Source organism: Malaclemys terrapin, chromosome 13 (assembly GCF_027887155.1).
Source record: "Malaclemys terrapin pileata isolate rMalTer1 chromosome 13, rMalTer1.hap1, whole genome shotgun sequence".
Taxonomy (NCBI): domain Eukaryota; kingdom Metazoa; phylum Chordata; order Testudines; family Emydidae; genus Malaclemys; species Malaclemys terrapin.
In genome coordinates, this window is record NC_071517.1 from 36,362,069 (window position 1) to 36,384,796 (window position 22,728).

At 45.9% G+C, this 22,728-nt stretch overlaps 1 protein-coding gene and 1 pseudogene across 1 annotated transcript in view; one reads left to right on the forward strand and one right to left on the reverse strand.

Moving 5' to 3' along the window:
- The window catches only part of LOC128847293 (olfactory receptor 5V1-like), a 78,553-nt gene that overhangs the window by 21,187 nt on the left and 34,638 nt on the right, over positions 1 to 22,728 (reverse strand). The gene's annotated exons all lie outside the window — the stretch shown is intronic.
- LOC128847334 (olfactory receptor 6N1-like) lies at positions 13,690 to 14,569 on the forward strand (annotated as a pseudogene).

Genomic DNA, 22,728 nt, shown 5'->3' on the forward strand with positions numbered 1-22,728 from the left:
TGAAATGGCTGTAGACCTTGGTTAGGCTTTGGAAAGCCTGTAGGCCTTAGTTAGAGTTTGGAATGGAAGCAGGCCTAAGTTGGGTCTTAGAATGGGTGCAGGCATTGCTCACCTCTTTGATTGGCTATAGTTATACCTTGGGATATACTTTCATAACATCTCACACAGACACACAAACAGCCTCAAGGAACAGGAATGCCTCTGTAAGGGTCAAAATCTAGTCACATTTAAGGAGTCCCTTCCCACCAATGTTTCTAAAGGGCAACTGGGCCTTTCTTTCTTTATAAACACTGGGAATAATAAAGCAGAAAGATGATGAATATTCCTGGCTGGAATATCTAAACTGTCAAGAGGAGGGTTATGATCTAGGGTTCTGGCCCTATCCCACCTCTAGAAAACCCACCCCTGTCATGTTTGCCTTGGGGCGGGGGGGGGCAATTGGTGTGTTCTCCAGAGAATCCAATGGCTTAATGGGAACTGGATTCTCTCTCCTGCTTGGAGAGGTCTTTCCAAGTCAGGGCTGGTCCTTGCTCTCTGCTGAGTGTCTCAAAGGAACCAAGTAGCTCAGATGGGTTGGTTGGTATATGTGCTGTGGTTTCTCATTCAGGACTTTGAGAAGGGTCAGTTGCCTCCTGAGCACCTCCTCATGGCCTAGGGTCACACTATAGGCAGCCTGCCTCAATTTCCCCTCTTCAGGGCCCTTAACACAGATTCCACACACTTTTTTTTTGGTCCATTTGTAACCCACATGCCTAATAGGGAGATATTTTTTTAAGGGATCTATATGGGGGCAGGGGGCAAGAATGAGTTGCGTCTAGGTTATTGTTGCTTGACAGATGCACAATTAGCACTCCACGCTCAGATGTTTCTGGAATTGGGTGTGGTAGTTTTGAGTAGGCTCAATCCCTGTTGCTGGACTCAGGCTCCATGAGGGCGAGTAGTGAGGGCAGCTGTTTTGCAAAAGGCCACATGCCCTGTGTGTGTTGGGAGAAGCTGAGCCCAGGAGCAGTAAGCAGGCTGGTTTCCTAAACTCCGAAGCATTTTGCAGCAGGTTAGTGATATTGTTAATAGTCCAGCAGGGAAGCCCCATCACTGTTAATTACAGGAAGAGAAAACTAATTTTTTATTTTAATTTAATACTTTGAATGTTGTTTGACTTTAGACAAACTGTTTTAGTTAAATTGTCTCAACTAGTAGGATTCACCAACTTTTATTTTATTTAAATGTAATACTGGGGAAAGTCATTTATTTTGCTCTTCTCAGTTTTGTATTTTTTCCTATAACTTTTTTTTTTTTTAGATCTATATACTTAAGTGAGTGGTTGGTTAATTGGTTAGTTGACTAGCTACCAAGGAGGAAGAGTCTGCATGGATTCCAACTGAAGATTTCTACAAACAAGTAGAGGGAAGATGTTGCTTTTGACTCAGACTATATATATTTGGTGATCAAAGTATCTAACTGAGATTAAGGTGAACTCAGACAAATTTTTAGAAACTCTGAGTTTCTTCTCACTGTGTTTCTGGGGGGACTGACCTGTTTAGATTTAATTTGTTTTCTTTATGTTTATGTGTAATTGAGAATAACATATGTGGTTTATAACTTAGCCAAGTTATTAATTATATTTCTTTATTATAAGATTTTAGAAAATTGGTACTTAAGAATTAAGTTAATTCCTTTGTTCTTTTGGACTTGATTGTGGGGAGGTTGACTCTGTGTAATCCTTGATGAAAATCCTCAATGACTGAATTTTGGGTCACGAGGTGCTTTTCTATGGGAGTTGGGGGTTTTTAGGCACTGGAGAAGGGCAGTGAAGTAAACTCTAGTCCACTCAAAGGTTATACATTCACAGCCCCCTTTTTGGTGTCTGGGTTCATTCATAGAAAATCTCAAAATAAAACTCAAAGTCCCCAATTAAAGTCCAACAAATAAACATTTCTTTTTCTACTCCTAAGTCTTTCTGCCTTGAGAGTTCTGTGCTCTCTGCAAGTTCTGTGCTTGCTCAGGGTCTCCCCTGCCTTAGTAGGCTACCCCCAACCCTTCCTAGCTAGAGTCTTAATTCCCAAACCCAGAACTCTGCTTATTCCTAGTAGCCTCTGCTCTTCCTGAGCACCACTGCAGTTTCCAGCTACTCTTTACAGGGTTGTAAAAGGGTATCCACCCCCACACAATGCCTGAGCAGATTAAAAAGGGCCAATTAATGTCTGACAAGCTGCACCTGAATGAGAGTCAGGGCTGATAAGGTCTAATGGATGATGAAGCCCACTTGGGCAGAGGCAGGTTTAGTTTGTATAAAAACAGGAGGTAGTATGCAAAAGGAGAGTCTGTAGGGAAGATCTCTGTAGTGTCTTCCTAGAAAGGAGTGGAGTTGGCTAGGTACAAGGAAATGTTTTAGGTATTGAGTAAGTCCTGGGATTCTGTCTTGGACTATCAGCTTTGGTAAGAAGCTGAGAGGGATGAAGTAGCCACAGGCATGAAAAAAGCCTTAGAAGCTAGAGAAGGGCAGCAGGAAAGAGCCCAGGCGAAACACCAATAGGGTGAGAACTTGAGCAGACTATGGTTGCCTAGTATAGGGTCCCTGGGTTAGAACCTGGAGTAGTGGGCAGGTATGGGTTCCTTTACCTGCCTCTAGGAAAGCAACACAAACAGCATAGTGGATTGGAAGAATACCAGAGATAGTTTGTTTAGAGGGACTTTGTTACCCCAGAAGGGGAAGATTATAGTTATGTGGCTGGAGGACTGAGTCATGAAGAATGAGCAATCAAGTCCAGAGAGAAAGAGACCACTGGACAAGCAACCAAAGGAGGGGGCATTAGACTAGATGAGGCACAAGGAGGTGACCCAGTGGTGACTAGTAAACCCTATGATAAGGGGATTGTATGCTCCTTCTTAGGGCTGGCTCCTTCTGTAATAAATGTGGGCTTAATCTCAGGCTTTTAACAGCTCAGTACACAGGAGTCAAAAAGAACAGTTTGGGGGCACTACTTACTTGGACTGGTTGCAGAAGTTCACTATAGATGAAGGGGCCTATCTCATTCCCTGTGCCCAGAGCCAGCCATTCCCTGTCAACACTGAGCTCTCTGTAATGTTCATGGGGAAATGTAGTGTAAAATGAGGCCTCATTTGCTTCCTAGTGGCCAGAGCGGGGTTAATAGCAAGAACTGTTGTGCTTTCTCAGGATAACTGGGGCACACACTGTGCCCCAATGTTCAGTTTCTGCTCAGTGCACAGGGATCATCCCATCATCTCAGTAATGCAGGTATCTATAGCTACTAAACCAAACAGACCATGTGGAGTTTCCCTGAGGAGGTACTTAGGGGGAGCACAGTACTCTGGTTGTCCCAGTGGGCACTGGAGTGGATTCAGGAGGAAATAACTCAACAGAAAGGGCTGGACTCATCCCTGGTGCAAATCCATTTACTTCTGTGGAGTTACATAAGGAATAGATTTGGCCCCTGTGATGGCATACACCCCTGTATTGACACCCTACACACTACTGTAATAATCTTTGTACAAAATATACCTGGAAAGTTATCATTTAGAAACCAACAACTTGCTGGTCAATATCATGGTCAAATTCATATAATGTAGTTGCATGAAAAGTTATGAACAGAAGATGAAATCATGACTTGAAGTGTGTTTACCAGACAAGTCTGGGAAGTGAGTAAAGCTGTTTCTCGAAGACAAATGACAAGTTGACATCTGGCCCGGTGTCATCAAAGCTGATGGGCCATCACCTGTCAAGTGACCATTCTTTGGCAAGGGAAGGGGGCAAGAACAAACAGAGCTGCATCTTGGCAAACACCTTAGCAAAGCTCCCACCACCACCACCAGACTCCATCTCCTTGCTCTCAGCTGGAAAGAACATTATCTAGGGGTCACTCTCAGGAAGATGCATTTCAAAGGGTAACTGAACTATAAAAATGAGGGGCAAAAACACAAAATTATCTCTCCCTGTCCATTCTTCTTCTTGAACCTAAGAAGAGAAAAGACTTCAGCCCTTTCCCTCTGGAAGGGATCCTGACCTGAAGATTGGTCAGTAATGCTGTTGGAAGCACGTGGTGAGAATTTTACCTTGATCCAAACTTAGTTTGTAAAGGTTTTTGTACTAGGAAGCATTTTCTCTTTATTTTTCTTGTAACTTTTTCTGACTCTAATACCTTAATACTTGTACTCACTTAAAATCTATCCCTTTGTAGCTGAACTTTGTTTTGTTCGCTAATCAAAATTAATGCTTGTGTTGTGAACTGTCTGGGTAACCCCCATTAAAGTGGAAAGTTGTTGTATATTGTTCCATTACCTGGACAATAGACCTTTGCTATCTGAACTGTCCAGGAGAGGGCTGGACCGTGCTGTTCCAGAATACACACTTTGGGCGGGGGGAGGTGGAATCCAGGACTGGGCACATATTGGGGTCACCCTTCATGTGGTAACCAAGGCTGGTGGAAACCAGTGTGTGACTGGAGTGTGCTGGCAGGCTGCAGCTATAAACAGATATGCAGGGTGTGACTTCCTTGCTGGTGGCTGTTTTGTGAGCGGCCCAGGTTTGAGTGACAGCAGCAAGGCATTGTAAGGCACCCACAGTTGCAGGGAAGGTGTATCACAGCCGCTCACTCATCTGGATTGCATCCCAAAATATCATAGCCCCCATGGGCCTCTGGAGAAAAATGTAAGTGACTATGCTATGTCCCAGCGAATCATAGGTGGCATGATGTGCTTCCAAATGTAAAAACATAAACCTGATTAATTGATTAATATTGCTCCAATGTAAAATGATATCACTAATTTGTCACTACTCCAAATTTTGACCTATATTTTTACGGCACTGGGATTCTTACCAGGATCTCCATATCCGCACACCACTAACCCCTTCACTCTACCCCATCCTAGTCTGCAATGTTGCAGTGTGTTCCAGCCGTTCCTTAGAGGGTGCCCTTTTGCTTGTAGTTAAGGGAATCCATTCTTCAAGTCATGTTCAAGGACTCGCCATCTTGGTGTAAATGATTGCAAATAACAGACAACTTTAGAAATTCCAAAAGGAATTTCATACAGACCACTCAAAACTCGGTGACTAAGCCAGGGGATCTTATTAGCACATTGGCTTAAACTTTCATAAGTGATTAGAGATTTTGGGTAGCCAAGTTGAGACCCTTTAAAGGGTCTTGATTCACAGGACCTGTCCTTAAAATCAGGCTCATTTAAAGGTGTCTTATGTTTGGGGGGTGTCCAACTTGAGGCTCTCCAAATCACTAATCGCTTTCAAAATCTTATGCTAAGCCTCATTTTCCCTGTGTTCATATTAGTTAGGATGCAGCTTCTTTCCAAGGTAATGTCTGTTGGGTCAGAGTGGAGCCCCTAACCCTCTAGTGAAAGACCCTGTGTGAATTGCAATCACTTGGACTCTGCTTATTCATCAGCAGACAGGATAGCATGAGCATGTGTGTCATGAGTTCTAACTTCAATTCCTGCTTCTCCTGCAGACTCTGTGGATGAGCTCAGGACCGTTCCTTCTCTGAGTACTTCACTCTCTCTGTTATCCTGTTACAAGCACTAGTGAGTGGGGAAATCTTTCCTTTTCAGACACTTACTAGCTGAGCATTGCATAGAGCAATCACTTCCCCCTCCCCCTCCCCCTCCCTGCTTTCTCCTCCCTTTGAAGTCAAAGATGGTTAGGCTATTTCTCATCTTTCATGAACTGAAATTGTTCCCCAGGGCCTTTTTTTTCTTTCCTCTTAACCTCAGCTGCCACAGGGTGGAATTTCACGGTTCCTCCACTCTTAGACCAGGACCTAAGCAGCTGGTATGTGGGGTAGTGTTCTTATCATCCTGCGGGTCCAACTAGGTTTCGGGCACCTGCATTTCCTCCTTCCAGGGATCTGTGGCCAATGAAATTGACTAGCAGACACCTTTAAAAATTTCTTTAGTTTTCAAATCAACAAAAGCCTACACTCGTATAATCAAAGCTCATGCTTCAGGATGTTAGCTGGTTATCTGCAGGGGGGGCATCAAGTATTCTTTCCCCAATGCACAACTGGTCACAGATTCTGGGGGGATTTTTTGACCACCTCTGAAACATGCAATATTGGCCACAGCTGGAGATGGTAACCCAGATGGGGTGGACCAGTGATCTGAGGTGGTACAGATTGGTATTTTCCCCTCGAAAGTTTCAATTTTGATGAAAGGTGCTGGCTTGACAGCCCTGGAGGATGAATATTCTCTCAGCATCCAAACATCAGACATAACATGGGCTGTGGTAGCTCCATCAGATGGCCCTGCCAGTGACTCCCAGACCCCTTTATGGATATCCCCCTTCCAGCACCAAAAGAAGAATTTACTCTATTCCAGGGCATTCTGTCCTGCACCATGTGTTGTTGAGACTCTACAAAAAGGACCAGTAAAGGCCAGCCAGTATGGCTAATTGCCCATCAATTTTATTTCTGTGAGGATACCTTCCTGAGCTCCCATCAGAACTGAATTTCCTTAGCTCACTTCACATCAGGCACATGGAACTGCTCTCATATGGAAATAACTTAGGGACAGATTTTTAAAGATCTTTAGGTATTGAGTGGGATTTTCAAAAGCATCTGTTTAAATTAATGTGAATTAGGTGCCTAGATGCTGTTGAAAATCCCACTCAGTGCCTAAATACCTGTTGTTGTTTGTTTGTTTTTAAATCTGGACTTTAGTACTTAGTTATTCCATGGTAACTGACTGGAGCCATCTGGGTTACTCCATACAAGTTGTATCTCTCTTTCTCTCTTCTTAGAGAAATAAGGTGGGTGAGGCAATATCTTTCATTGGACCTGCTTCTCTTGGCAAAAGGCTAGTTTTTGAGCTTATACAGAGATTTTCTTCCTGTCAGACCCTGACATATGCTCACGGCACTGGGAAATTTGAAAAATGCACCATATCCTTCTAGGAAAAATGACACCTAAAGAAATACTGGAAGTCCTGAAATGTACTCATGGAAATAATTGGCATTAATACATGCTGCAGGATCAAGTGTTTGGATAGAAATGAATCTCATCTTGAATGCCAAGAAGAAATACAATTCCAAGCTAGAGACCTCACAGCAGAGGAAAGGTCCAAACTAGTCCAGATGGTCAAATTCCTGGACTGTATTTTCTCTAAAGGCAACCTCAGTCATGGACTCCCTGTGCTCCACATTGTAGAGATCCCATAGCTTTCCATAGAATCATGGAACATTAGGGTTGGAAGAGACCTCAGGAGATCATCTAGTCCAATCCCCGGCTCAAAGCAGGACAAACATCAATTAAATCATCCCAGCCAGGGCTTTTTCAAGCCAGGCCTTAAAAACCTCTAAGGATGGAGATTCCACCACCTCCCTAGGTAACCCATTCCAGTGCTTCACCACCCTCCTAGTGAAATACTGTTTCCTAATATCCAATGCAGACCTCCCCCACTGCAACTTGAGACCATTGTTTCTTGTTCTGTCATCTGCCAGCACTGAGAACAGCCGAGCTCCATCCTCTTTGGAACCCCCCTTCAGGTAGTTGAAGGCTGCTATCAAATCCCCCCTCTCTTCTCTTCTGCAGATGAAATAACCCTAGTTCCCTCAACCTCTCCTCGTAAGTCATGTGCCCAAGCCCCCTAATCATTTCCGTTGCCTTCCACTGGGCTCTCTCCAGTTTATCCACATCCCTTCTGTAGTGGGGGGGGGGGACCAACACTGGACACAATACTCCAGGTGTGGCCTCACCAGTGTTGATGAGAGGGGAATAATCACTTCCTTCGATCTACTGGCAATGCTCCTACTAATACAGCCCAATATGCCATTTGCCTTCTTGGCAACAAGGGCACACTGCTGACACACGTCCAGCTTCTTGTCCACTGTAATCCCCAGGTCTTTTCTGCAGAACTTCTTCTTAGCCAGTTGGTCACCAGCCTGTAGCGGTGCATGTGATTATTCCTTCCTAAGTGCAGGACTCTGTTGAACCTTATCAGATTTCTTTTGGCCCAATCCTCCAATTTCTTTAGGTCACTCTGGACCCTATCCCTACCCTCCAGCCTATCTACCTCTCCCCACAGCTTAGTGTCATCTGCAAACTTGGTGAGGGTGCAATTAATCCCATAATCCGCATCATTAATAAATATGTTGAACAAAACCAGCCCCAGGACCGACCCCAGGGGCACTCCGCTTGATACCGGCTGCCAACTATACATCGAGCCATTGATTGCTACCCAGTTAGCCTGACAATCTAGCCAGCTTTCTATCCACCTTATAGTCCATTCATCCAATCCATACTTTTTTAACTTGCTGACAAGAATACTGTGGAGACCATATCAAAAGCTTTGCTAAAGTCAAGATATATCACACCCAGTGCTTTCCCCCTATCCACAGAGTATTTATCTCATCATAGAAGGCAATCAGGTTGGTTAGGCATGACTTGCCCTTGGTGAATCCAGTTTGACTTTTCCTGATCACCTTCCTTTTCTCCAACTGCTTCAAAATGGATTCGTTGAGGATCTGCTCCATGATTTTGCCGGGGACTGAAGTGAGGCTGACTGGTGTGTAGTTCCCTGGGTTCTTTCTTCACTTTTTTTTAATTATGGGCACTATATTTGCCTTTTTCCATTCATCTGGGACCTCCCCCGATCACCACGAGTTTTCAAAGATAATGGCCAATGGCTCTGCAATCACATCAGCCAACTCCCTCAGCACCCTTGGATGCATTAGATCTGGACCCACGGACTTGTGCATGTCCAGCTTTCCTAAATAGACCTTAACTTGTTCTTTCACCACTGAAGGCTGTTTACCTCCTCCCCATACTGTGTTGCCCAGTGCAGCAGTCTGGGAGCTGACCTTGTCTGTGAAGACCGAGGCAAAAAAGCATTGAGTACTTCAGCTTTTTCCACATCATCTGTCACTATGTGGCCTCCCCCATTCACTAAGGGTCCCACATTTTCCACGACCACCTTCTTGTTGCTAACATACCTGTAGAAACCCTTCTTGTTACACTTCACATCCCTTGTTAGCTGGAACTCTAATTGTGCCTTGGCCTTCCTGATTACACCGCTGCATGCTCTTGCAATATATTTATACTCCTCCCTAGTCATCTACCCAAATTTCCACTTCTTGTAAGTTTCCTTTTTTGAATTTAAGGTCAACAAAGATTTCACTGTTAAGCCAAGCTGGTCACCTGCCATATTTGCTGTTCTTTCTGAACTCCAGGATGGTTTGTTCCTGTGCCCTCAATAAGGCTTCTTTAAAATTTAGCCAGCTCTTTTGGACTCCTTTCCCTCCATGTTATCCTCCGAGGGGATCCTGCCCATCAGTTCCCTAAGGGAGTCTAAGTCTGCTTTTCTGAAGTCCAGGGTCCGTGATTTGTTACTCTCCTTTCTTTCTTTTGTCAGGATCCTGAACTCAACCATCTCATGGTCACTGCTGCCTAGGTTGCCACCCACTTCTTCTTCCCCTACCAATTCTTCCCTATTTGTAAGCAGCAGGTCAAGAGGAGCATGACCCCTGGTGGGTTCCTCCAGCACTTGTACCAGGATGTTTTCCCCAACACAATAGAAAAACCTCTTGGATTGTCTGTGTGTTGCTGTGTTTCTCTCCCAGCAGTGATTCAAGTCCCCCATTGGAACCAGGGCCTGTGATCTGGAAACTTCAGTTAGTTGTCTGAAGAAAGCCTCGTCTACCTAGTCTTTCTAATCTGGTGGTCTATAGCACACGCCCACCACAACATCGCTCTTGTTGCTCTTGCCTCTAAACTTAACCCAAAGACTCTCAACAGGCTTTTCTCCAGTTTCAGATGGGAGTTCTGAGCAATTATACCACTCTTACATACAATGCAACTCCTCCAACTTTCCTCCCGTACCTGTCCTTCCTGAACAGTTTATACCCTTCCATGAAGTGCTTCAGTCATGTGAACTGTCCCACCAAGTTTGTTATTCCAATCACATCATATTTCCCTGATTGTTCCAGGACTTCAATTCTTCCTGTTTGTTTCCAAGGTTTCTTGCATTCGTGTACATGCACCTAAGGTATCTAGCCAATTGCCCTACTTTCTCAGTATGAATCAGAAGGCTTCCTGTCTTTTGCCCTCCTCCTTGTGTTTCCTCCCAGTATGGGAAAGCTGCAGCCCAATGGCCAATGGCCAGCAACCGAAGTGGAAGGCCAAGAAAGGACACGTTATGTTGCCAAATGACCAACAGAGGGAAGTGAAAAGGGAGGTGAGGCTGTATAATGTTGTATAAGTGGAGAGGAAAGAACATTGAAGAGAAAAGGACCTCTATGCTATGTAATGAACGGTGGATAGTAGCTGATGTTACGGATTGAGAAATGGGCTGTTATACTAAATAATGTCCACCAGGTGACATGAGAGTCAAAAACAGGAAAGAGGCAGCTACAGTAAGAAGAATCCACTAGAGGAGAGCAGAGTAACAGGCTGTCATGCTAGGAAATTGACATTATATGGCAACAGAGTAGAGAAAACCAAATGCGGGGGGGGGGGAGAGAGGGGAGTGAAATACTGGATAGTGACCAAAAGATTTCAGTAGCCAATAAAAAAAAAAATGGGAAAGTTATACTGTAAAATGGCCACGAGGTGGCAGCATAGAACCATTGGGTTAGAAGTGACTGCAAGGATGATCTAGTCTACCCCCCCTGCCAAGATGCAGTATTTGTTGAGTCTCAGCCATCCAAGACTTATGTATTTTGAAGACCACTATCATGTATTTGAAGAACACTACCATGTCCCCCCTTAATCTCCTCTTTTCCAAATTAAACATATCCAGTTCCTTCAGCCTTTGCTCATGTGGCTTGCCTTCCATCCCTTTGATCATCATTGTTACTCACCTTTGGATCCTTTCCAGTTCTCTACATCCTTTCTATACATTGGTGACCAAAATTGGACACAGTCTCCAGCTGAGGCCTAACCAGAGCTGAGCAGAGTGGTACTATCACCTCCCAAGACTTGCATGTTATGCCTCGGTTTATGAAACCTAAAATTGCATTTCCTTTTTTTCCAACAGCATCACATTGCTGACTCCTGTTGAGCTTGTGATGCACCACAACTCCCAGATACTTCTCAGCAGTGCTGCTGCCAAGCCAGTTATCCCCCATTTTGTATTTGTGCATTTAGTTTTTCTTCCCTAAGTGAAAGCATGTTGTAAGGGTGATATAATGTACTTACACCATCAAAATATGCTGCCATCTAGTGGGCATTTCTGAAAATAGATGCCCATATAACAGACCATCACCTTGGATAGGCATCTCCCAAAAATGAAAGCTGGTGTTTGATCATGATCTCAAATATTTTACACATAGATTCATTAGACTTAAAAAAAAAAGTTGCAATTATAGAAGTCATGCTGTACAAGTCCCATTGGTCATTGTTAGCAACAAAGCTTTGGAGACACAAAATGAACCAAGTGGGAGAAACCCTGAAGTGGGACCATATTAAAAAGCGTGAAGACTAAATACAAATATGAGGCAGCATTTACACTTTGGAAAATGAGCTTCTCCTTCGATTTACAAAGGTAGATCAAATGCAGCTGCTCAACCCTTCAGGTAACTTCAGGTCTCTTCAATGGAGAAAATCCAGTTTCTGCAGAAAGAGGAGAGACACAGGAACCTCAGCTGAGTAACCTATGTCCTGGTAGCCAAGCCCTGAGAAATAAGAGCTCATCGCTTCAAGCTTGGGATGTCCTGTGGTTACAGGTGAGCACCAGCTTCTTGACTGTATTTCTATATCACCAGGGCCGGCTCTGGCTTTTTTGCCACCACAGGCAACCGCCGCCCCCCTCCCCCACTGCGGCAGGGGAGGGCGCCGAGCCCAGCCTCGGGCCCACTCTCCCCGACCGGCCAGAGCGCCGGAGGGAGGGCGGCGAGCCCGCCGCGGCTCTGCTGGCGGAGGGAGCCCCGGGAGGAGGGTGGAGAGCCCGGCCTGGGCTCCGCTCTCCCCGGCGGCCAGAGTGCCGGGGGGAGGGCAGCGACCCGCCGCGGCTCCGCTCTCCCCAGCGGCGAGCCCTGCCGGGGCTCCGCTCTCCCCAGCGGCCAGAGCGCCGGGGAGAGGGTGGCGAGCAATGCCAGGGCTCCGCTCACCCCAGCGGCCAGAGCGCCGGGGAGAGGGTGGCGAGCAATGCCGGGGCTCCGCTCACCCCGGTGGCAAGCCCGCTGCTGATTCGCGCTCCCCGGCGGCGAGCCGGCTGGGGTTCCGCGCTCCCTGGTGGCCAGAGTGCCGGGGAGAGGGCGGCGAGCCCGCTGCAGCTCTGCTCTCCCCGGCGGCCGGAGTCGGAGCGCCGCGCCGCCCCCGTCCAGATGCCGCCCCAAGCACAAGGTTGGTGGGCTGGTGCCTGGAGCCGGCCCTGTATATCACCACCAAACAGAGGCATGAATGTGCTTGTGAATATTCGATGGACAAGGTGGTGAGGTAATATCTTATATTGCACTAAGCCCTGTTGGTGGAGGACAGAAGTTTTTGAGCTACACCGAGCTCTTCGGGTGAATATTAGCAGTTTTAGCCTCACCTTCCCACAGCAGTGCCAGACAGCGTTCACAGCACCATTTCACAGAGATGGAGCTTGAGATCCATGTCTGGTGACACATCCTCAGTTGGGGATCTGCCCCACTGACACAAAAGGAGCTACCTTGATTTACACCAGCTAAGAATCTGGCTCACTGTGTGCCCCAATGGGGTGGCAAATGCTGATAGTCTTACTAGCCGGGATGACACATGCCAGATTGTTTCTAGACTCTGACTTCAGGGACAGCATCTCCCGCCTCCCCACCCTCTAGTGTCTTTCTTGTTCTTGTGTTATCATCCCACAATCAGTATGGCAAGGGGAGGGTCACTCTCCAGTTTGGGTTGCACGTCAGCCTGGTTTTGTCCCTTCCTAAGATCCAACCTCCAAAGAGCTCTATTTTATTACTACTAAATAGTGAACATCAGGAAACAGAAAAGGCATTGCCAGTCCCTCACCACATCACCATCACAGGAACTAAGGGAGAATTTACTCCATTTCATAATTTATGGCATAAACTGACCTCTTGTGAGGGAGGCATGAATTATTCCTTTTCTTACAGGGAAGTTGCTGAATATACCAGGAAACTTTGTTAGATTAATTTTCATTAATTCTAACAGATGATCAATGCCTAAGGAAAATAGATTGCACTGGAAATCTCAGTTCAACATTTTAGTTGATGTATATATTGATTTTTGACTCCTAAGTCATGGCACGATTCTGGCAATTGTCAGAGGTGAAATACTGCATTTAAACATCATTGTTAAGCTTCAGTATGTCACTAGATGGGATACAATAGCAGATAAAGAAAGAGAGACTGATCTGATTATCAGCATTCAGCTACCAGAGATATGGACAATTATATTAGTCATTGTTCTGATATGGCAGAGCGTGGTCTACATGGATACAAAAGATCAGTTGTCGACCTGAGACTCCTTGCACTTTGACTGAAGTCTACTTTTAGTCTTAAAATTTCAGCTGGTAACTAGGAGAGGGAGGGAGTTTCTGAATATTTATAGAATTAATTCATGACACTTGATTACCTTTCAGCTCTATGTTCTTCCAATTCAATTGCATCATTTGCTTTATTATTCCTAGACTCAACCCATGGCAGACATAATCCGGAGAAACCAAACGGCTGTCACAGAATTTATCCTCGTGGGATTCGGGGATCTCTCTGACCTGCAAATTCTTTTCTTCCTGATGTTCCTAGTGATCTATATGGCAACCGTGGCCGGGAATATGCTCATCACTGCACTAGTTGTTGCTGATAAGCACCTTCACACCCCCATGTACTACTTCCTAGGGAACTTGTCCTGCTTGGAGACCTGCTACACCTCCACCCTACTGCCCAGGATGCTGGTCAGTCTCCTGACTGGGGACAAAACCAACTCATTCTGTGGCTGCCTCTCACAACTGTATTTCTTTTGTGCTCTGGCTGGTATGGAATGCTGTCTCCTAGCAGTGATGTCTTATGATCGGTATTTAGCGATATGTAAACCCCTGCACTATTCAACTCTTATGAATAACAGGTTTTGCCTCCAGTTGGCTGCAGGTTCATGGTTAAATGGTAGCTTGGCCACTACCATCTTTATATGATTCATATCACAGTTAATTTTCTGTGGCCCAAATGAAATTGACCATTTCTATTGTGATCCCATCCCACTGATGGAACTCTCCTGCAGTGACACACACCTAAGCATATTGGTGGATCTCATATTAGTCTCCGCATTCACCCTCCCTCCATTCCTACTAACCCTGACATCCTACGTGTGTATCATCACCACTGTCCTAAGAATCCCTTCCACCACTGGGAGACAAAAGGCCTTTTCCACTTGCTCCTCTCACCTCACTGTGGTGACAATTTTCTATGGCACCATAATGATTTTCTGTATGCTACCGAAATGTGATACACTCACAGATCTGAAGAAAGTGCTCTCTTTGCTTCACGATCCTAACTCCCCTGGTAAACTCCCTCATCTACAGCCTGAGAAACAGAGAGGTCAAGGAAGCCTTGAGCAAAGCAGTCAGTAAATGTGGCTTTCACAAAAACATGCAGAGACTCTCTGAGATAATAATTTAGCCTGAGTTTTTTAAAGCTGCCTGTGTGATTGAAGCAATGAGCCTGTGATGCACTGTACCTCAAAGTAGCCCCCTGTAACCTCCATATTCATCTTTTATATGTGGTTGTGATAAAAAGCATGCCTTGTAAGGTATCATATGAAACATCAGTCTGTTGAAACACAGTGCTCTGTCAAAATATGTATATCATTATTGTATACATCATTATCAGATTTTGTTATATGGTTGTTACCAAAATATGTTGGGATTCTGGGAGTCGCCCACTGTTAGTTCTCCAGTGACAACATAGGAGCTGATCCACACCCAGACGGGCGTTAATCGAACATCACCAGCCATTGACGAGCAGGGGAATTTTAAACAAGATATTCTCAATTTTGTAAGACAGTTGTGCAAGCACCGCATAATGGGAATTGCTGAACTCTGTGACTTAGCAAGGCCCACCAGGACATGTCTGGGCCAGTATTTTTCCAGAGACATGAATTGAGAATATAAAATAAGGGAGAGTGGCATCATGAGATCACTTCTCTCCTCCCCCACCTACTCTAGAGGCAACAAGAGCACTGGGAAGACAAAGACTTAAACGGGGGAGGTTGGTCCCAGGCTGAGAAGGGAATTCTGACTGTGCATTAAAAACTGTAACCTGGATGCAGCATCCAGTGGGGTGAGAAACTGTTTGAATCAAATTGTACTGAGTCTGATAAAGTTTAGGATTTAGAATGAGTTTTTATTTTTTTTTCCTTAAGCATAAAGGTCAGAGATAGTTACCTAAAACTTATAAAAACAACAAGGAGTCTGGTGGCACCTTAAAGACTAACAGATTTATTTGGGCATAAGCTTTCGTGAGTAAAAACCTCACTTGCATCCGAAGAAGTGAGGTTTTTACTCACGAAAGCTTATGCCCAAATAAATCTGTTAGTCTTTAAGGTGCCACCAGACTCCTTGTTTTTGTAGATACAGACTAACACGGCTACCCCCGATTCCTAAAACTTATAATTGCTTAAAATCTATCTTTCTGTAGTTAATAAACTTATTTAAATGTTTACTCTTAATAAGTGAGTTTCTCTAAAATGCTTGGGGAATCTGCTCAGATTATAAGGACTAGTGCATGCTCACTATCCTTTGATGAAGTGGCAAACTAATTAATGAGCTTGCATTGTTCATGAGAAGGTCTTGAGCACTGTAAGATGGTACATTTCTGGGGGTCCAAGGCTGGGGGGATTTGCTGGTGTCTACCTCTGTGTAGTTCATGAGTAGGTTGGAGAGCATTCATGCAATTCAACTCTGTATTCTTGTGACTGAGTGATAAAAGCAACTGGGGGGAGGGGGGGTTGCTGCTTCTCACTATTAAAGCATCTTGAGAGACAGTCCAGGCTGGAGAGAGAAGGGGGCACAGTGGTCCCACAGCTCCAGGTTGTACACTGGGGGTCCCATTGCATAGCCCCCTTAAAATTAAGTTGAAAACTCCCATTGTCCATCTAAATGGAAGGATGAGGGTGGGAGGTGGCCAAAACCATGTTCCTATCATGAAGTTTTCAACTGGGCACCAGGAGCGGTGGAGTCAATTTTAACCATTTTGTTATTTGTAAAACAGCCATTATTATCAAAATAAATGTTAGTATTTTTGTTGTCCAAATGCTTGGTGCAGCCTTTGTGGGGTCATAAGCCTAGGAAATCTGCCATCTCTAAAATTGTGCCTAATTCCATCCCACCGTACACCACTGCAAACCAACTACCTTCATTACACTCACACAGGCCAGAGGCAAACAGCCAGACCCAGCAGTGATCTCTGGACACTTCACCAGGAACAGCTTTATAGCTCTTATCTGAACTAAACCTGGCTGTGACCAGCTCCAGTAAAGCAACAGCTCCAGGATCACAGGACCCTTGGAGGTGAGGAGGTTGGGCAAACAAAGAGGTAGACTCACAAGCCAGGACACCTCTAGAACTGAGGCTATTTCTGGGATCGAGTCTGTCAAATGGTCACTGGCGAGGGACTCTGCATGTGGCCCTCCAGGGCACAAGCTGCTCTGCTGCCACCCATTGCACAGAGCAGTACAAAGGGTTGGGACCTGTACAATGACAGGTTTCAGAGTAGCAGCCGTGTTAGTCTGTATCCGCAAAAAGTACAGGAGTACTTGTGGCACCTTAGAGACTAACAAATGTATTTGAGCATAAGCTTTTGTGGGCTACAGCCCACTTCTTTGGATGCATAGAATGGAACATATATTGAGGAGATATATACTCACATTAGGGGGGGCATGAAAAGGTGGGAGTTGTCTTACCAATTCTGAGAGGCCAATTAAGTAAGAGGGGAAAAAAACTGTTGAAGTGATAATCAAGCTAGCACAGTACAGACAGTTTGATAAGAAGTGTGAGAATACTTACATGGGGAGATAGGCTTGAATAGAGACTGGGAATGCCTGAGCCATTACAAACATTGAATCTATCTCCCTTTGTAAGTATTCTCACACTTCTTATCAAACTTTCTGTACTGTGCTAGCTTGATTATCACTTCAAAAGTTTTTTTTCTCTTAATTAATTGGCCTCTCAGAGTTGGTAAGACAACTCCCACCTGTTTATGCTCTCTGTATGTGTGTATATATATCTCCTCAATATTTATTCCACTCTATATGCATCCGAAGAAGTGGGCTGTAGTCCAAGAAAGCTTATGCTCTAATAAATTTGTTAGTCTCTAAGGTGCCACAAGTACTCCGGTTCTTTATACTAAATAATGTCAAGTATCAGAGGGGTAGCCGTGTTAGTCTGAATCTGTAAAAAGCAGGACCCTCTGTTGCTTTATACTAAATAATGTACACCAGGTGACAGAGTCAAAAATGAGAAACAGGAAGCTATAGCAAGAAGAATCCACTAAAGGAGAGCAGAGAAAAAGGCTGTCATGCTGGGAAATCGACATTAGATGGCAGCAGATTAGAGGAAATGAAAGGGGGATAGGGTGTCAGAAATACTGACTAGTGATCAATAGATTTCAGTACCAAATAAAATAATGGGGAAGTTATACTGTAAAATGGCCACTAGATAGCAGCATAGAACCACAGGGTTAGAAGGGACTACAAGGGTCATTTAGTCTACCCCCTGCCAAGATGCAGGATTTGTTGAGTCCCAGCCATCAAATACTGATGGCTGTCCAGCCTCCTTTTGAAAACTTCCAGTGAAGGAGATTCCATGACTTCCCTAAGTGGACTGTTCCATTGTCCTACTGTTCTTATATTTTGGAAGTTTTTCTTGAGATTTAATCTAAATCTGCTATGCTGCAGTTTGAACCCATTGCCTCCTGTCCTGCCCACTGTGGCAAAAGTGAACAACTTTTCTCAATCTTTTTTATGGCAGCTTTTCAAGTATTTGAAAACTGCTGTCATGTCCCCCCTTAATCTCCTCTTTTCCAAACTAAACATACCAAGTTCATCCAGTCTTTGCTCATATGGCTTGCATTCCATCCCTTTGATCATCCTTGTCACTCGCCTTTGGATCCTTTGTAGTTTCTCTACATATTTTCTATACATTGGTGACCAAAATTGGGCAGAGTCTCCAGCTGAGGCCTAACCAGAGCCCAGCAGAGGGGTACTATCACCTCCCAAGACTTGCATGCTATGCCTCTGTTAATGAAACCTAAAACTGCATTTGCTTTTTTTGAAACAGCATCACATTGCTGACTCATGTTGAGGTTGTGATCCACCACAATTCCCAGATCCTTTTCAACAGTGCTGCTGCTAAGCCAGTTATCCCCCATTCTGTATTTGTGCATTTGTTTTTTCTTCCCTAAGTGAAAGTATGTTGTAAGGGTGATAGATGGGGAGCTATTTTCAGAAATGCCCACTAGAGGACAGCATATATTGACTATTAATAAAGGGGCAGTGTAAGTACATTATAACAGGCCATCACCTTGCACAGGCATATTCCAAAAATGTAAGCTGGTGTTTGTTCATGATGTCAAATATTTTACAGATAGGTTCATTAGACTTTAAAAAAAAATGAATTATACAAGTCACACTGTACAATTCCCATTGGTCATTGTTAGCTTCAAAGCTTTGGAGACAAGTGGGAGAAAGGTTGAAATGGAACCATATTAAAAAGAGTGAAGACCTAATACAAATATGCAGCAGCATTTACACTTTTTAAATCGAAGGAGAAGCTCATTTTCCGAATGTAAATCAAAGGTACCTGCTCGTCCCTTCAGGTAACTGCAGGTCTCTTCGCTGAGAAAATTCAACTTCTGAAGAAAGAGGAGAGACAAGAACCTCACCTGAGGAACTTACATCCTGGCAGCCAAGCCCTGAGAAATAAGAGCTCTGTGTTTCAAGCTTGGGCTGTGCTGTGGTTACAGGTGAGCACAATCATATTGACTGTATTTCTATACCACCAACAAAACAGCGTCATGATGTGCTTTGTGAATATTAGAGGGACAAGGTGGTGGTGTAATATCTTATATTGCACTAACTCCGGTTGGTGGATGAGAGAAGTTTTTGAGCTCCACAGAGCTCTTCTTCAGGTGAATATTGGCAGTTTTAGGCCTGGTCTACACTGGCCTGTTATTTCGGAATTAGCCAAGTTATTGCGAGAAAAAATGATTCCGTCCACGTGACCCAAAGTTTTTTTTCGTTTTAAAGAGCTCTTTAATTCGATTTCTGTACTCCTCCCTGGCAAGTGGAGTAGCGCTTAAATTGAGATCGCAATCCCGGGTTAAAAGTATTGTGGACGCAATTTGACATTATTGGCCTCCGGGAGCTATCCCAGGATGCTCCCTTGTGACCACTCTGGACAACACTGTCAACTCCAATGCACTAGCCAGGTGGTCAGGAAAAGCCCTGGGAACTTTTGAATTTCATTTCCTGTTTGGTCACCAGCAGCACAGGTGTCCATCAGCACAGTTCACCATCACAGGCGACCATGCAGAGTCCAGCATCACAAGAAATCACGCAGTCCTGGATTCGCAGACGAGCTCCAGCATGGTCTGAACGGGAGGTACTGGATCTCACCACATTCTAGGGAGATGAGTCTGTCATGGCAGAACTACGTTCCGAAAAAAGGAACACAAATACCTATGCTAAAGTCTCCAGGGCCATGATGGAAATAGGCTACTCCAGGGACACGTAGCTGCGTCATACAAAAATCAAGGACCTCAGGCCAGCGTACCAAAAAGCCAGGGAGGCAAATGGGCGCTCTGGGTCACAGCCCCATACATTCCGCTTTTACTGTGAGCTACATGCAATTATAGGGGGTGAAGCCACCACTACCCCACCTCTGTCCATGGACACCTGCAAGGGGGGAGTTGCACAGAGTGAGGAGGAAGTGACATTGGAGGACGAAGAAGAGGAGGAGGAGGAGGACAGTGCACAGGAGGCAAGTGGGGAATCCGTCCCATCCCCCCCCCCCCCCCCCGCCCCCAGCCAGGAACTAATCTTAATGCTGGATCTAATAGCCTCCCCTCACTCCCAAGGTGGGCTCCTGTTCCATGACCCTGGAGGAGGTACTTCTGGTGAGTGAGAGCCTGATCAGAGCCACATGGTGGGAGGCATCGGGGGAACCCAGCCACGCTGGATTGTTCGCGTTTAGTGTAAAGGGCTCATCCCTGCTGTGAGCCTGATCGGAGCCACGCGGTGGGGGGCAGAGGAGGGGGCTTGTTGTGTGCAGTGATCATCCCAGAGAGTCCACAGGCCCTCCTTTTATATGGCAAACCCACGGCTTGCTGTGGGAAAGGGGGCCCCGCAGTTTGAAAACATTGAAAGAATTGTAGAAGAAGCAGAACCCCGCGTGCCCCTAGGGGCTGCCTGCAAAATGAATTCTGTTGCCCGGCCGTATATGATGGCTTACTCATACCAAAGTGCCCCCTTTGTTCTCTGCAATGTGTTTTTTTAAATACTACCCTCCCTTTTTCTCCTGCTGCAGGGGCTAATGTTTCAATGCGGCCCCTATCTACTCCGTCCCAGAGCCTGGTCCAGATTAGAAGGCGGAAAAAACGAACTTGGGACGACATGTTCACCGAACTCATGCAGTCCTACTGCACTGATAGTGCCCAGCTGAATGCATGGAGGCAAACAATTGTGGAGTCCCATACAGCATTACAGGAACACAAAGAGACTAGGGACGCGCGCGATGAGAGCAGGCAGGACGCTATGGTCAAGCTCATGGGGGAGCAAACTGACATACTACACTGTATGGTGGATCTAATGCGGGGAAGGCAGCAAGACCACAGACTTCTGCTGCAGCCCCTGTATAATCAAACTTCCTCCTCCCCAACTTCGATAGCCTCCTCACCCAGACGCTCAAGAACATGAGGGGGAAGGCTACAGGGACCCACACACTCAACCCAGGAGGATTGCCCAAGCACCATAAAGCTGGCATATGCAAACTTTTGATTTAGTTTCTGAACTTGTCCTTCCCTCCTCCTCCACCACCCTAACCCAACCCCCCCCTCCGCCCCAGTCTACCTTCTAATTTTCCTCAGTACATTGTGCATCAAATAATAAAGAACAGTTTTTAAACAATTTTGACTTTGTTTCTCTTGAAGTTACCCACACCCTATACATATGAAAGGAAATAAACACAACTGTAATACCATACCCTGGCCAGTCATGAAACTGGCTTTCAAAGCTTCTCTGATGCTCAGCGTTCCCTACTGTGCTCTTCTAATCGCCCTGTTGTCTGGCTGTGTGAAATTGGCCACCAGGCGAGTTGCCTCAACCTCCCATCCCTCCATAAAAGTCTCCCCCTTACTCACACAGATATTGTGGAGCACACAACAAGCAGCAATTACAATGGGGATATTGGTTGCGCTGAGATCTAACCGAGTCAGTAAACTGCACCAGCGCCCTTTCAAACATCCAAAAGCACACTCTACTACCATTCTGCATTTGCTCAGCCTATAGTTGAACTGCTCCTTACTACTGTCCAGGGTACGGCTTCATGAGCCATGGCATTAAGGGGTAGGCTAGGTCCCCGAGGATAACTATAGGCATTTCAACATCCCCAACAGTAATTTTCTGGTCTGGGAAGTAAGTCTCTTCCTGCAGCTGTTCAAACAGACCAGAATTCCTGAAGATGCAAGCGTCATGCACCTTTCCCAGCCATCCCACGTTGATGTCGCTGAAACGTCCAATGGAAAAGTACCCCTTGCGGTTTATGTACTGGCCGCTATGGTGTGCCAGGGCCAAGATGGGGATATGCGTTACATCTATCACTCTGCAGCAGTAAGGGAACCGCAGCGCATTAAAGCCATCCACAGTGGTCTGCACATTTCCCAAAGTCACTACCCTTGATAGCAGCTGGTCAATGATTGTGTTGACTACTTGCAGCACTGCAGCTCCTACAGTAGATTTGCCGCACTCGAAACTGATTCCCGACTGACCGGTAGCTGTCGGGCGTTGTAAGCTTCCACAGTGCTATGGCCACTCGCTTCTCAACTGTGAGGGCTGCTCTCATTTTGGTGTCTTTGTGCTTCAGGGCAGGGGACAGCAAGTCACAAAGTTCCATGAAAGTTGCCCTATGCATACAAAAGTTTCGCAGCCACTGGGAATCAACCCAGACCTGCAACACTATGCAGTCCCAAGAGTCTGTGCTTGTTTCCCGGGCCCAGAATTGGCGTTCCATGGCATGAACCTGGCCCAATGCCACCATGATCTCCCAATCACCACATGCTGTGCATCTAGGAATGTCCAGGGCTGGCTCTGCCTTTCTAGCCGCCCCAAGTAAAAAAAAAAAAAAAAAAAACCTGTGGCGTGGCCGAAGCCAGGGTGCAGGGGGACTCCCTGCCCTGCAGATGTGCCCCAGCTAGCGGGGGGAGGGGGTTGGAGCGGGGGGGCAGAGACAGAAGGGAGGTGGCCAGGGCTTCAGCGGAGCACTGCCAAGCAGCCCCGACCGCTGTGCCACCTGCCGGGAGGGCTCTATGCTGCTCTGGTTGGCTGGGGGGAAGGACGTGGGCTGCCCTGCCAGGCTTGCTGCAGGGCACTCCCGTCCTCCGCGCCACTGCCCCCTACAGGGCGGCCAGAGCGGAACAACAACAACAGAAAAGCAGCCGTGCCACCCTAGGATTGGGCGGAATGCCGCCTCCTACAAGCTGCAGCCCCACGCACCAGCTTGCTCGGCTGGTACCTGTAGCCGGCCGTGGAAATGTCTGTGTCCATGTCCTCATCAGTTTAGTAATCA